Source organism: Seriola dumerili, unplaced genomic scaffold (genome assembly GCF_002260705.1).
Source record: "Seriola dumerili isolate Sdu_G_001 unplaced genomic scaffold, Sdu_1.0 BDQW01000409.1, whole genome shotgun sequence".
In the NCBI taxonomy this organism is placed as follows: domain Eukaryota; kingdom Metazoa; phylum Chordata; class Actinopteri; order Carangiformes; family Carangidae; genus Seriola; species Seriola dumerili.
The window spans coordinates 2,184,827-2,201,055 of NW_019174664.1; the positions used below are offsets into that span (position 1 = coordinate 2,184,827).

At 38.8% G+C, this 16,229-nt stretch overlaps 1 protein-coding gene across 1 annotated transcript in view; it reads right to left on the bottom strand.

Moving 5' to 3' along the window:
* Positions 1 to 16,229, bottom strand: part of LOC111233530 (rap1 GTPase-activating protein 1-like) — a 97,432-nt gene that overhangs the window by 75,367 nt on the left and 5,836 nt on the right. The window lies entirely within an intron of this gene.

Sequence of the window (16,229 nt, forward strand, 5' to 3'; positions counted from 1 at the left end):
TGAAAATTGGGTTTACTAAAATGGAGAAAGCAAACATATAGGGAAGAGAAAACAAATTATTTTTTTCAAAAACATTACATTAATGCCTGAGGAGTGTTGCTTCTAAATTCGGCATCAATCATCCAAGAAAAGATGAATCGAGGGCAACTGCACTTGGTTGTAGATACTTGAAGACGTTTCACCTCTCAACTAAGAGGCCTCTTCAGTTCTGGCATCAATCATTTTAAAAATGCATGTGATATTTAAATCATACCTCAAACATCAATAAATGATTTCAACAAGTATCTTCAGGTAAAGTCCCTCTTCAATGAAAATCGATAAGGTAACAGTCGTTGTAAATATATTTTCAGTAACATCTTGGAGTCATGAATCTGGACTTTATGTGCTATATTAGAGCCTTTATTGTGAAACTGGCTTGTTTTAATGGTATATTTGATATTTTATTAAAAAGCTTCCTTGAGTTTTGATCTGCTCCTGACTATTGCTGTTACTAACTCAATCTCAACACTTTCTCAATCTGTGTCATTTTAAAATCACATCCAGTTGTTCAAAGAGTGCAATCCCTTTATTTTTGTTGATGGCTTTTATTGTAAAACATCTGTAGTAAGTGTTGACTTTCACTAGCAGCTATATTCTTTTTTTGGTCAACAAATCCCATCAAATGACCACAACCACCAATGAAGTGCTGCTGTAAATACTCACTAGAGCATCAGATGTGTAAAAGTCTGGAGCTGAAATAGTCCCCAACAAATTAAAATTATTTCTGTTTGCTACAACTCACCGTATCCAGCTGTTTTAGGAAATTACTGAGCTTTTTAAAGAAATCTTTATAGAATTACGTCTTCAGCAAGAACCAATGAGCTTGGAGCTGAGTGCCGCAGACAGGGTAGGGAGTAGGTACAGTGTTAGGAAACAGATTATCACATTGTTGGTTTTGTTTTTTCCATGGAATTTGCTGACAAGACGAAACTAGAGATCATCTGGCTATGGGATCACACCACGTCATCAACATGTTGACATTCCAACCCATGATTACTCAGTAGTCATTCCTACATTATTATATGAGCACTCAGTAGTCATGGGTTGGAACAAACACATCCTGGAACTCACTACACCTACTCAACTACACACTAGTAAAGTGTCCTTACTGCATCTTGCAACACTAACACGGTGATCTGTCCACACACACACAGACATATAAACACCTGCCAAAGTCCTTAAAACCACCTCTGTGGTAGTTCCTGCTACAGTAGGTGTTCCCAGGATTACATTTTGCCATGTTGACACACACAAACACAGACTCTCAAGGTGAAGACAATAGCAGTGAAACAGAGTTTCGGCTGGGAACTATAGAATAACACCAGCTTTACAATTTGAAAGAGAAACTTTTTATCTATCTTCTGTCCCCCCAGCAATCATTTGAGACCTGGTTATTACAGCAGCTTTCATTTTCAGCGTTTACAGTTACCCGGCAAAGCAAGACTTTGAGAGTTTTAGGAGGTGGAAGGTAATCACATCACCCAAGCCCAGTGAGGTAAAGAAATTAGCTCTGTGGACACAGTTTGCTGACTGTTCTGGCTTCAAACTAGCAGCTCAGTCAATTGTAGTTAGATGTTTTTTTTGACTAGACTCTAAAAGGTTTTCTGGCTTGGAGTTCATACAAATATAAACTGGTAAAAGAAATCATCAAGAGTGATGCTTACAGTCAAATAACCAAGCTTAAAATTGTAACTGGTAATCCACATTCCACACCAATCCAGGATTGACTCAATTTTCATAATGCATTTCAAGGTTGCATTAATTCATACTGCATTAAATAATTAACTTGTGCTGCATTTTCTTCAGAAAACAATGCCTCACACTCTAGGCCTAATTTCAGACAGCAGAGCCATTATCGTTATCACCACCATCTCATGAGTGCACTAATCCTAATTAACAGTTGGAGGTGGGGCTAATCAGCCAGTCCAGTTATCTTAATTTACCTTTTCCACTTCAGAGAAAATGGAGAGGGAATGAATGTAACTGAGTCAACCACAACTGTAATCACAATGTCTTGTTCAGAGAAATGGGATAATAATCTCTGATACAGCATGTTTCCAGGTGCACAAAGAGCACAATAAATGATTTAAATATGAACTGTATGAACATAAAGGAGAAAACAAACTGAGTAATAATGGCAAAAGTGAACCCAGGTGACTATTTCAGAAGAGGGGAGATTCTGAGGCAGCCTCAGACTTGATAAAATAATTCAGAAACCTTTGTTTATTTGCATTTGTTCATATAGTCAGCTTTAAACCCAAACTCTGCCATCAAGGAGCTTGCAGAGGACAAACACTGATCATACTATTTTCTAGCTACACCTCTGCATACCCTGCTGCACTGAGCCTGTGTGTAAGCAGCTCACTTCCTCAAGGTGTTAACATAGCTTGGTTGTATTGGATTTCACCCTCAGGTCTGACATGAGAAAAATGAAAACATGCAGAAATCAATGCATCAGCACCAAATTAAGTGCCTCGCTTTGTACATAATTCCTTTTTCTTTATCCATTTCTTTTCCCCGTGTTTTCAATTCTTAACACTGGCTGTTTTAATGGAAAGAGGAGTGAACATCGGAGCAGTGAGACATTTGTTTTAATAAATGAATTTGGAACTCAATCAAGGAGGATGTATTAGGACTCACACTGAGGGAAATGCGTGCTGTCTGCTTGGAAGAGTTTCAGGCATCTCAGAGTAGAATGACATCTAAGTCTTTTTACTCGTACAACACAGTGACTGATGCAGCAAGTAATTACTCTTAGAAGTGCAGCAGTCTGAGGAATGAATAGGGATAAAGCATTGCTCAGTCTGTTGTACACTTTCTACAATCTGTCAGCGTTTGGGATGTGGGGTGGTTGGAGTAATGTTTGAGATCCCACTTATTATCTTTAGTGTCATTCACTGAAAGATCTGGTGTCATATATTGAGAAAAACACTGCAAAAGTCAAAACCCTCTGCTTCTCTTGTACAATATACTACTACAGAAATAAATCTCTTGCCAACTCTGACTGCACAGCAGGGTCAATACAGTATGTTGTTTATAAGTTATGACACACAAGACACAAACAACTACTGTAAACTTCTCCACAACAATACCACCTACACTAAAGCACAAATCACACAGTCCAGCTTAGCAGAAAGCCGCTCTCATCCCTCTCGCACAGAAACATCTCCAGGGATGGAAGCAGGACGGAGGATGGGGATCAGGAGAGCATCCCAAAAACCCCATCTACTGCCAAATTACACGGTAAACACAACACAGTATGTGTGCAACTGTCTCTTTGACACAGGTAAAGCATAAGCTTTTGATCTGACACTGCTGAGAACAAAATGAAAACAATACACAGAGTTCAAAACATGCAATGTGTCAATAAATACTGGATTACTGAATGTGTGCTGCAGTTAAGACACTTTAATTGCTTCATTAGAATTTAAAAAAAGACCATTAAATAATGTATTTAATTCATTTTTGATGCTATACCTTGTCTAACGTCCCCTGAGGATTGACAAAATGTAACAATAAGGGAAATAAAAACATGTTGAAGTGGTGGCTGGCAAGGGCAGATGTCCCTGAGGGCCGCAGGCATGGAAAACATTTGGAGGATGAGAGGGAGAAACAATGAGTAGCCAGGAGGTAGAAAATGAAAACATGGAACATGGTGAAGTAAACAAAGCCTTCACAATCAAGTGTTCGTATTCGCTGAATACAGAACCTGAGGGATATGCTTTGTGGAGCAATGATTCAAAGAAAGTGACTGTAGGACATTTTATGGAGATCTGATACTGCTGCTCTGTTTAGGTATTGAGGGAGAAGGGTTATATTAGTTTGTATTTTTGTTTTCTTTTTTCATTAAGTTTGAGTTTTCTGGTTACGGCATCATTTTAATCACCAAATTAACTTAACCAAAATAACAAAATCTGAGTTCAGAGGTGCAAGTAGCACGAGCAGTCAGGTGATTAAACTGCTGTTTAGCAGTTAGATTTGAGAGTAAAAGCTTCTCACAAAACTAAAAGAATAAAAGAATACTGAGACTGAGTTTTCAAGAAGAACAACCACATCAGTTGTTCCAGCACAAGCCCCAAAAATGACTACAAACTGATAATCAATGTTGTTTTCTTGAACCATGACCATGGTCATTCCATGCCAAGTGCTTATTGTTGTTAATTATTGCCACCATGACTACAAAGATCCCCTAACCTATACAAGGTAGTAATTTTAACCCAAACCAGAACCTCCCCCTGAACCTAACCGTGTTAACGTTCTCCCTAAGCCTAACCTAACCTTAACTATAGCATTTTCCCATCATTAAACTGACTCATTATTCAGCAAGACAGTTTCAGAAGGCCAGGTAAATGATATGGTCCTGCTGATAAGGTGTCAGATCTAGAGGACAAAGGACTTATTGAGAATATTGATCCAAACTATGAAAGTTTTACTTTAAAAGGTGAGTTTGAGAAAGGTAAATTGAATAATATCACATACATTCATTCGGCAGTTTATTAGGTACACCTAGCTAAAACTAATGCAGTCTAGTCAAACAATAAACCCTACCTTCATGAAGGTTATAATGTTCAATTTTTATTGATTGTTGGCTGTTCTACTCAGCCATCATCGCGGAAATCATCACATCTTCTATTACAGTAGTAGTAGCACAGTATGGTTCAGCTGCACGGACAGTCAAACACAGAAAACACACTACAGTGGACTGTAAAGCGAGCAAAGAAGATCATCTGCGACCCCTAACACTGCTTTTTCCCCATCAAGACTCTGAACTCCATCCTCTGGTCCCCTCCTCACACACTACCGGCATGCATAACATTCACCTAATATATCTGGTGGTATATAATAATATCTATATACATGACGTGCTCTTTATAAAGAAACAGCTAACTGATGTCATCAGTACACTTGTCAGCCTATTGATTTAAAAGAAGAAAAAAAAAAAAAACAACCTCAAAGATCATAATAAGATGATTTATTTTATTGCTATTTTTTACAACTGACTTGGTTCTGGAGAATGCAGACACTGTTTTTGTTTTTTTTACAGTGGTACAAAACAAACAAATAACACTTGTTTCCTCTTATGAATTAACTCTGATACTTTTTGCACCTTGTGGTTTCTGTGTACTCCACACCAGAAATATATGCAAATAATCCCGTTGTGAGCAACCAATGCATTGACATACAAATCACAAGTTAAACATCCCTGTTGGCTTGTGTATACTGAATGTTAATAACGTTTCCTGCTATTCCTGCTAGTTGGAATTGCAAACTTGCTGCTTGTCTTCTTAAACCAGATTTTCCACCTTGGCTGTTTAACTTTTGGATCCTGCAGAGATGCCTGTGACACAGCATAACTGCATTATGTACAAAATGGCAGAGCCCGTGTCCCTCTCACTGTTTTGATTATCACTAAATGCATTATTTGATAAAACTAACAAGCCTAAAATCTTTATACCACCTGAGTGCTGTGGTTCTTAACCTGGGGGTCGGAGGTAGCAGGAGGGTTGTGATAATGGTTCTAATGAGTTAATATAAAAATAAAAGCACATAAAATATTGTGTTTTGTGTTCTGTGAATGAGTGCATGAAATACAGCCATAATTGCACCACCTATAGGCCATAGAAACACATTGACACCTAAGATTAACTCGTGACTTCGCCAGTGTAGTTGGTCTACAGAGACATGTAGCAATTGCTAATAGGAGGGAGCACAAAATCCCCTAATGCTAAAGCTAGGAGATGTCCAGCAGAGAAAGAATCTAAAGGAAACAAGACCAGGACAAAACCTAGTATATGGCTGGACTGCATATGGTCAATGTGTGAAATTTAGGACATGGGTCATCATAATTTCATGCTAGCATTCTGCCTACTGTCAGCCAATTTCAACCCTTTATCTGTTTGCTTCTCTCCTACTCTCTGTGCTAACATATACAGTATTTTAATATAGCAGAAAGCTGTTCTCTGACATGTTTTTCTGTTTCTGTTGCCAGACAACGGAACAAGTTTAAAATAGTGACTGAAACTGAAACACAGCGCATTAAAACTATGTTAACTTCCAAGCCATTTCCAAGCTGCTGCTCTGCTGCTATATTCCTGATTTTATAACCACGATATCGTCTGACAAAATCACCAAATACGTAAATTAAAAATAAGGACTGCGCTGTGATCTCAGCTATACTTATTTATAAAATGATCACTCAGTGAGAAAGTTAGAATTGATCTTGTCTCTCACACAGCGCACAGCCTCCGTTTGGGTAACCAACTGCTGCTGCCACTCACTGAACACAGACGGGGCAGGGCTGGCGACTCTCTTCTAAGTAACAAGGGTTTGTCCAAAAAGTTTCTAGATATGTCGCTTGGTGCTTTTTTTTAAAAGAATGTCTCTAAATCTAGAGACAAATGTGCTAAGTCAGCAACACTGCAGGCTGTAAACACCCCCCCCCCCCCCCCAACACAAAAACTGTTGGCAGGCCATTCATTTTAATATAGCAGAAAGCTGTTCTCTGACGTCTAAGAAAACTATGGACCTTAGATCATTCAACTCTCTCACTCAATCAGTCAGTCAGTCACGGACATTCATGATTGTAGGACTGGCCCTGCTAAGAAAGCCGAAAGCAGGAAATACGGTGAAAAAAGTACCTGGAGAATGGCTTCACTCAGACCTCAGGTGGCGGGGATCCACAACCCACAGTGTGTGATTTGTTGCGGTGTGTTGGCGAAGGAGAGCCTTAAACCTTCCAAGATGCTCAGGGACTTGCAGACTCAACATGAATTTCTGCACACAAAGAAGCTTGAGTCTTACAACAGTAGCAACTTGGTCAAAAATCAGTCTTGCAGAATGTCTCATTGGACTGCTAAAAGTGGGAAGCCGCACGACTTGACACTTTATTTCACCGTCATGCAACTAAAGAGATGGTTTCAGTTATGAGTGGGAACAGAGCAGCAAATCAATTAGCACTGATACCAGTATCAAATGATGCTGTGGCTAAGAGATTGTCACGAAAATAAAATCTAGTGTAAAAATTCACGGATCATTGATTAATGTAGCAACTGATATAGATCTGAAGCAGAGAATTGTGGAGAAGCCACTAGCTGAATATTGGTCATATCAGTCCAAGGTAAATACTATTATTTCTGTGAGGTCGGCTTTGCAGCACTGGCGCTCCTGAAAAACAAGCAGAGAGCCCATTTTGGGGTTAAAGATAGTTTGCACCTCTTCCACAGCTGTGACTGGAACACCTCACCACCTACATGCAAGCTCAACCCTCCCACTGAGTAAGCAACATTATACATTTCATTTTTTTTGTGTTTGTGTTACTTGAAAATCTTCACTGTATTTCTGTGGCAGAGGCTTAGTAATGGGAGAGAAACTGAAAATTTAAAGATGTTTGTGGGGATGCAGCGGCATGAGGGCAAACAGGTCATCATCGTCATGAGCTCTGACTCATGTCTCCTGCAGGCTTGTAAGCGATGCATTGAGGTTCAGGCTCTCCCAACTTCAAATTTCTGTGTCTCATTACGTCATCACCACACTGCATCACTAGTCTAGCCTGGCCCTGGCCTGGATGTAGCACCCATTCTGTCATTTTATTACATCTGACAGGCTGAGGTTTACATAAAAAGAGGGCTTAGATTTACACCACTGGCTTCCTTTCTGTACTGCCCATTAATCACTGCACTACGGAGGCTTTGGCAGAGCTTCGACCAGCAGATGCAACCTGCATAAAATATCTGTCTCTAGTTATTTTCTCTCAAATCTTGAAATCTTTTCTCACAACAGGAGGAAAAAGTCTAGTGAGGGAACATTTCATTTCACTTGTTCAAAGTGTAGTATTCCCTTGCTTTTGCCTTTCTTTAAGGCATACAAGGCAATTAGTGTCTTGAAACCTTAGAAAACAATACTTCTAGAGGAAACACACAGGATTACACCTGGAAAATATAGTTGGATATACTCGATGCAGACATTGTAGACAGCACAGTGGGAATTAATAACATTAAAGATGGCTCATTTCCATGAAGTTTCTCAGTAAGTACGAACAGGACCTCTCACAAGAAGAGGATATATGTGCGAATGTATTAATGCTCACTCCCATACATAGCTTTTGCTTAGTAAGGTATGCTCAGTTTCCCCGAAGCTTAATACACCTAATATTATATCTCATTAAAAGCTTATCATTTCTTCTGATATTGGCACTTTATTTAACATGAGCCAGGATGTTGCCACAATGAAATACTGCTAGAAACCCTATTTATACCCTATGTATAATATATATGTATTGGAAAATACTGTCAGAAAATAGTGATGTCTTGTTTCCCTGTTGATGCAATTTTGTTTCAAACAGGTCCCCTGGCACATGTAAGATATATGAGCTGTTGATTGCATCCTTTTAACTTGTCCCATTTCTCAACAGCCTTTATTTGAGAAATGACAGCAAAAGAAATTTCAAAAACGTTGCCTGGGAAATGACTAATTGATTGTAAGCTTTGACATAAGCTTACTGGGTGCTTTTTCTTTTGATCTTTATTTACTGCTGTGCTTTTTGCTTTGTACTTTCTTATGGAAAAGAGATTTAACAATATGCTGGTTACCAAAGCAGCAAAATCATGACTCATGTTGAGAAAGTTCAATTCATGACGGCAGCATGAACGCAATTTCAGCCGGTCATACCGCCACTGTGTGCATTTTATTTTTGTTACCCCACCATAAATCCAGGCAGCAACATGCACTTAACTTGTAAATTAATAATTATTAAATGAATAATAGTGGCATTGGTGGCTAGCAGGTAAGATTAGGCGCCCCAGCTTTCTCGTCTTTCTTTTCTGTATGTATGTATGTGTGTGTGTATGTGTGTGTGTGTGTTGAGTCGGAGGTGGCTGTCATTACACTACTTAATTACAGAGGTGACAGAACCAAGGTCCTCACGCTGCATGAGTAATGGAAGGGATTGTGCAGCCAACATTGCCCATCAGCCCCAGAGCGCACGATGACTCTTATCAGTAAACTCATTCCTGCCTCCTGACCTTTCGACAGTTCCAGGGTTGTCTGTTTCCTTTTCCCCACTTCCCCAGAAACACAGCACAAGAGACAATTTTTTGTTTGCATAACAGGTAAAGTCCGGAGAAGATGTAAATGATTTCACTTAAAAGATCTTTTCATACTGTGCAGCTCTCAGCAAGAAGGAGTGGATCAATCTTGATGTCCTGTAGCCTTGTATTGATTTGAACAAGAGACACACTGGTGTAAAGATTAGTCAAAATATAAAGAGCACATAGTGAAAACCCCACAGAAAACGATAATCACACTCTGCACTTCTGTCAGCTCTACAAAGTGTGAAGAGGTAAAAAAAAAAAAAAAAACTCCAGCAACACTTGAGCATAAAAAACAACAACGCTGTCAGGAAAATAAAGCTATTCTTTATACAACTTTAAACTTTATTGTCAGCTCTGACTATAAAGTTGTGCTTTAATACAAGTGTTGCAGGAGGCTTTTTTACATCTCCAGACTTGATCTTTTCTTCATGCACCTTGGAAGTAGGTGACGTTGTGCCAGAGATACTCTGCTTCTAAAGCTCCACAAAGTGTTTCAGCACCTTGCAGCTAATCGTTTTGATTTTACAGCTTTTAATTTTACCATTCTGGTTCAGTCTCATCACTCTCCTCATCTCTCTCCTCGCCAGCACCAAACAGCATACACACAAAGTTAGTGACAAACTGGGGAACGCTAATATTTAGCAGCTAAGGAGCCAGACATTTCTCTTGGGAGTTGATGGAGACCAACAACAGAGCTACAAGGAGAGTGGACTTCAGCAATGGATGAAAAACATGGCTCCAAAAAAATGCTAATGTTGCTGTGTAAAACTACTTTACTACTACAACTACTTGACAAGAAGATTTACAGAACCTACTGAACACCTCATAACTGTCCCTCTACACTCATGAACTTGACTGCTCATTTTAAGGTAGAATGGTAAACATGCTTAATCATTTAGCGAAAAATCTCATGCAATGTCTCAATGATTTAATCCAACATGTACTGATAATAACAACCCTGGACACACTGAAGTGAATATTTTACTGTGATTAGGGGTGTTTCTCAAGCTGCAAATTGAAGGCCACGTATTACATCTCACAAAAAAATGCTTATTACTGAAACAACACCAGTCAACCCTGTAATCCAATGGTCTAATGTGGACTGCCTCGGTACACCATGCGTGTGGATTTGATGATTTTAAAAATATAGACCATAAGGAATGTGTCATCCTCCGCCCCAGCACAGACATCCGGGCTGCTAATGTTTGTCTTATTTAAAGGCTCCCACTGTGACCCTATGTTTCATAACCAATTCAGATTTGCTAATCATTATGCACATTTTAAATTGTGATAAACATGATTACTCAGAGAAATGCATGAGAGCTAAATGAGGAGTCATTATCATAATTTCAAACACATTTGTCATTTTCCATTCTCTAGTACTCCAGTGTTCCTGAAGAACACATTGATTTAGGCTGTTTTTCATGTAATAACACCCTGGAGTTCAAATCAAGGCTACTCTTTCTTGAAGCTCACAAATCTTTTGTGCTGTGAAATTCTGCACCTCACCGAGTCCTATCCTCTCAGAAAATTCATTTGTGATTCAGTGAACACAATTCAGAAAAGAATCTGTTCATGGTGAAAAGCTGCAAGACAGAGAGACATCTTCATACTGTATATTCAAGAGTGTAGGTTGTAGCCGCCCTGGAATCGTTGTTGCATTAAAAAAAACTGCCTCCAATTTAATCCTACACATTTCAACAACACAACAAACCTACAGTCCGCAAAATTACCATAGATTTCACCATAACGGATGAACGCCTCTCATAATCTCAATAAAAACTGACAAGCATAAAACGAAAATATGACAAGCTTCATAAAGGTTGGATTTACTGAGGCATTACTGCACAGAGTAACTACAGTAGGTGTACCTCAAAAAACCTGGCAAAACAGTGAGGGAAATAATGCCGCACAAGAAAGGCACCATCTAAAGGTGGATGGAAAATCATCAGGCAGGGGCTGACATACAGTAAAAAACAAGACTAACTGTATAAACATATCATTCAAGACAAATAGACGATAGAAAGCAGAGGCAAACTGAGGATAGGAACTTGTGGGTTGCAAGGAGTGAGGGAAGTTGACCACGTAATTACAATGCCAACTGTGACAAAAGAGCCAACACACACAGCACAGAATCCAAAAGTTACTCACAAGCAGTGGTGTAGTCTACTTCATTTTAGGGTTTGCTGACTTACTTTATACTTTTATCAGAGAACATTTTCACACAGTGATTTTACTTCTACTGTGGTATAATAAAATATATATAAATCAGTAGTCAAAAAAGTAGTTAAGTGACCATTCACGTGCTGCAGTCTAGTGTCACTGCAGTGTAGTGTCTCATCTCCAGGTGCTGGAGTTTCTGTTACTGGTAGAGTTAATTGCTGCTCTGTCTGAACACGGTTAACGTTGTTGCTTTCTTCATCACAGTGACTAAATACCTGCTGTACATTTAAACTTACGCTTGGTCTGCTCCAGGTGCTTTAGCAACTTTCACCAATTCCGCAGTTGTTTACATGCTATTCAGATGTGCTAGTTACTTTAGCTTAGCAGTTAGCGTCGGCTTCTCTCCCTCTCTCTTGCTCGGTGTGTTTTGGATCAACAGGTGAATTTAATCATCAGTGTGTTGTTGTTGTTGTTGTTGTTGTTGTTGCAACTTGAAAGTAGAGGATTGTGATGCTTACAACTTCAGTGATGTCTGCCTGTCTTACCTTCGACGCACACACACTCCGCTCGTTATTTATTTTTATTTATTTATTTATTTGTTTATTTTACCTTTATGTCACCTTCCCTCGTTAACCGGAGCTGCTCTGAGCCAGTCTGTGTGCACAGCAGCCTTCAGCGTTGATAGGCTATTACTCGTGATGTCTAACCAATCAGACGGTGTTGTGGGCGGGACACTGCGACACGTTTGTTGAGTTCACTGTCAGATCTCCGGACCCGTTTTTTACAAAAACAAATTGCAGAATTGCAATCGCATCGTATCGCATCACAATGTCCTACCTGCCTGTTTTTAAATTGAAATTGTGATTTGAAAGATTGCAAATTTTAAATATTAAGTGCAACGATTTTAATTACAACTTACATGATCAATGATGTCTTAACAAACTGTAGCAAGTGAAAGCTTAAGCCAAGGCTTTTAATTTCACCAGCTATAATTTGCCACTGAAAAAAATTACTCAGCTTTAGTTAAATGATTGTAATTCTATGAGGTGAAACAAGAAACTTTAGGCTGTTGTCTGGTTGATATGCTCTCACCACTCTGTCATTTTTGATCTTTGACTAAAAATTTGGACTTTTTTTCACTCTTCACTCAGACTGGCAGAGTGTCAACTATTTGAACATCAACAAGGTCACCTCATATCAACTTGCTACTAACTATAATAGTTATACTATTATAGTTATAATAGTTGTTAGCTGTTGAACATAGCCGTTGGAATCTCCCAGTGAAACTTTGTAAGCACACCATATCAACGTTTTAGGCCGATCACAATAAAAACGCTGAATCAAGACCCTCCAGGATTCAGAGCAGTGAAGCAGCTCGTGATGTCAGTCTGTGAAGTTTGTGGGGTTTGAGCGAGCCAGAGTTTAAACCGTCAACCTAGGGATCGATAGGCAACCTGTTCTACCACTCGCCCCGGGTCTCGCCCCTCATGCTTGGCACAATCATATCCTCTTGTTTAATACTATGTACACCAAAAACACAGGCCTCTAGTTGAAAAATAATTGCAATTTAAAATCTGTTTGCATTATTGCACAAACAAATGGGAATTGGATGTTTTCCACAAATTGTTCAGCCCAAGTAAAAATAATCTGCATATTTAGTACTGCACCACAGCTGAACTGTGAACAGGAAGGTTTTCATTTAAGTCTTTTTTTTAATTCAAATTTAAAATGAATGATGAAGAAACAAGAAACTGTATTATGCAGAGAGAGAGAGAGAGAAAGCAATATGTTTCACGGGGGTCAGTGGCTCAGACTGAACCTTTTGCACAATCACTTTCTTCAGGTCATCATCCCCACTCATGGTTCCGGGTCTTAACTATTAAAATGATGGATTGCTGCTGCTCATGTTTCACAGATGCCCAATACTGCTCTTTAAAACCTCTCCACCAAATGTCTCTCATAAATCGAAATTCCTCTTCGAGCATCAGGAACTCATATCCAGTCATTTTTCCAGCTGAGAATGTGACAACGGAGGGATTTGTTGAAGTCATAGAAAAATGTGAAAGTGTGGTAATGCACTGTATAATGGGCTGTCCTGGCAAACAGGAACGTAATGAAAGCGGAGGAATTCTTGATAACGTGCTCTGTCTCTGCCACGGTGCTGATACCTGAAGGATAATGGATTCCATGTTGCCATGAACAACAGCGGCAAAAGCAATCAAAGAACAAATCAGTGGCACCAGAAAAAACAAATAACGTCCTTCCAAAGACACTGATCTCAGACCTGTCTTTGGGAAAGTACAAAGTTGGGTGGTAGGCATTCATTACATATACACACAAATAGCTTTTTATTAGAAGGGGGAATTATTGGACTAGTCGAGTCCTTCTCTCTGGCAATAAAGCTGTTACATGAAATGGGATCTGTGGTAGCACCACAGAATACCAAACATGTTTCCCATTTATAATAGCTGAGACTGTCTCGATTTCTCACATTTATAACAACATGAGACTGCAAGGAGCTGCATTACAGTGCGTCACTGAAAAAGCAGCAGCTCAACAGCGAGAAGGAAATCAACTCTGTGACAAATATTTTGTTTATGTCAGTGGTTTTTACATATTTGTCTTTTAGAGAGATTTTCTTAAGAATTATGTATTTTGGTGATTCTTATTAAAATGTACAAAACTGTCAAACTAACTATTCTGACGGTTATTGCACTACAGCATTATTGATCCTGTCCTCCTGTAAAAAAAAAAATGAACCCATAGGTCGTCTGTGCAGCAGGTTATTATGACCCTTAGTTACACTTTGTTGTTAGGCAACATCTAGCAGCTGTAGTAATTATGACAGGAGCGAAGGGAAAAGTGAAGTGATGTAATATTAAGAGAGACAAAGTCCATGTCAGGAGGAGGTTGGGGTGGATGGATGAGTCAACATAACACAGGAGAGCGGTGTTCGACAGCAGTTTATGTTGTTTCTATTATCAATAACTGTTTGATGAAGTTAACCACGTTGTACTTATTTTAACTATGACAACAAAGATCATCTAATGTTATTTGAACCCAAATCACAAAGTAGTTTTTGTGCCTAAACCTAACCAAGCCATGACCATTATTATAGTAACCATGGCGATGAAGGTAGGTGTGCCGCTCTCAGTACAGTCCATGTATTCATTACTGCAACCATGACAACCAAGGTCTGACATGCCTGCCGCTGTAGGGGCGTTACCCTTCAATGGGTAATATAAAAGTATTAAAAAAAACAACATATGGTTGTTCAGGTTGGAGGAATTGTTGCATTATTCTGTTATTAAATTATTCGATTTCTAGTGCTTGTTTTCTTTCTTATCCCATCTGTTGATTCATCTGCACTGTGTATCATTATAACATTATTTCTAAAGCACAGACATGCAAATATAAAAACAGTGACAACGCAAAACTGCAAAAATAAGGAGAAAGAATACGGAGAAAAAAAACACATGAGCAAAGGCAGAACCAATCTTTTATCCAAATATTGCATTTCCAAGGTGAAAGTAAATGAACTAAGATCCTAAATAACATAAGAGAGACATTTATGTCCAAAAGGGAACAAATGAGGCTTATTAGCTTCAGAGGAGCCATTGTCTGTGGTCTAACAATTGCAAGGTTAGAACTAGGGATTTGTGACGGCACTGAACCTGCATCTTCAGGAGACAGACAGAGCTGCACAGGTAGCTAATATAATGGAGTCACACTCAGACACCTTATTACGGTCAATTACATAGGTGTCTGTAATTGTGGAGACGAGTCGAGAACAGTCTTTAGACACACAACTTCAAATGCTGCTCCCACCGAGTACACTTTCTAATATTGTAACATTCACTCACCTGCATTTATGTTAGGAAAAAAACTAATTTAAAAAGGCACCAGTGAAAAACTGGAAACCTTCCTCAATGAAGTAAAAGAGTCAAACACAAACAACATGTATCTTAACTAATTTAGTTGAATAAATGTAAAGTTAGTTAGTTAGTTAAAGGAGAAAATTATAAAATCATGTTTTCACTTTGTCATTATGTGTTTTGAGTGTAGATTGACACACTCACCACATACACCATAACACAATCATGGCTGTACACAGGCTTTTACAACCACAGAGGTTCACCAACTGAGCTTGCTAGGAGGGGTCGAGGGCATGCTTCCCAAAAATAACAGCTTTAAAACCATGTCAGTGGAAATTATTCAAATGTGTCTCTAACAGAACATAAACGCAAGCAAAATATGTTTTATATTTACACAATGACACTTTATTATGACACTATACTTAAACTAGGTTTGTGTTATTGTTAAATTGAGCCCATAGCTTCTGCTGTGATTACTGAACAACATATGTATATCTCTGTGAAAATAACGCTTCGTGAGATATAGTGAGACACAACTTGTGTTTTTCATTTTACTGCTGAGCTCATTATATAGTCCATACATAGTGAGTAGGGAGTGGTGAATTAATGAGTGGTTCAACATATTGGTTAACGGGACAGCAGACTATTAGCCTGTTGTACATTTCTGGCCGTATAAGCACAGAGGTATATAGACATATATCTCAATTGTGATTAAATCAGGCTTATATCTGTATTTTGAAAAAAAAAAGTTACCCTACACTTCAGGCAACTTTAAATTATCCCACTTGGATTGAGATGTCAGTTATCTATTTATTGGAGATGTCGGTGTAAAACATTCATCATCTTCGAAATAACAAAATAGTGCTTTTTTAAATGTGTGTGAGAAAATTGCTGGATGTTTATTGTTCAAAACAATAAACAGACATTTGAGCACATCTGTTACAGTCTGCGTCAGTAGCTTCTGTTCTTGCACAGGGGCGAGACGGCTTTTTCTGAAGCTTGCAGGCCATTTCGCTGTACCTTACAACATACGTTGGGCAGGACCACTATGAATTGGCCTCTT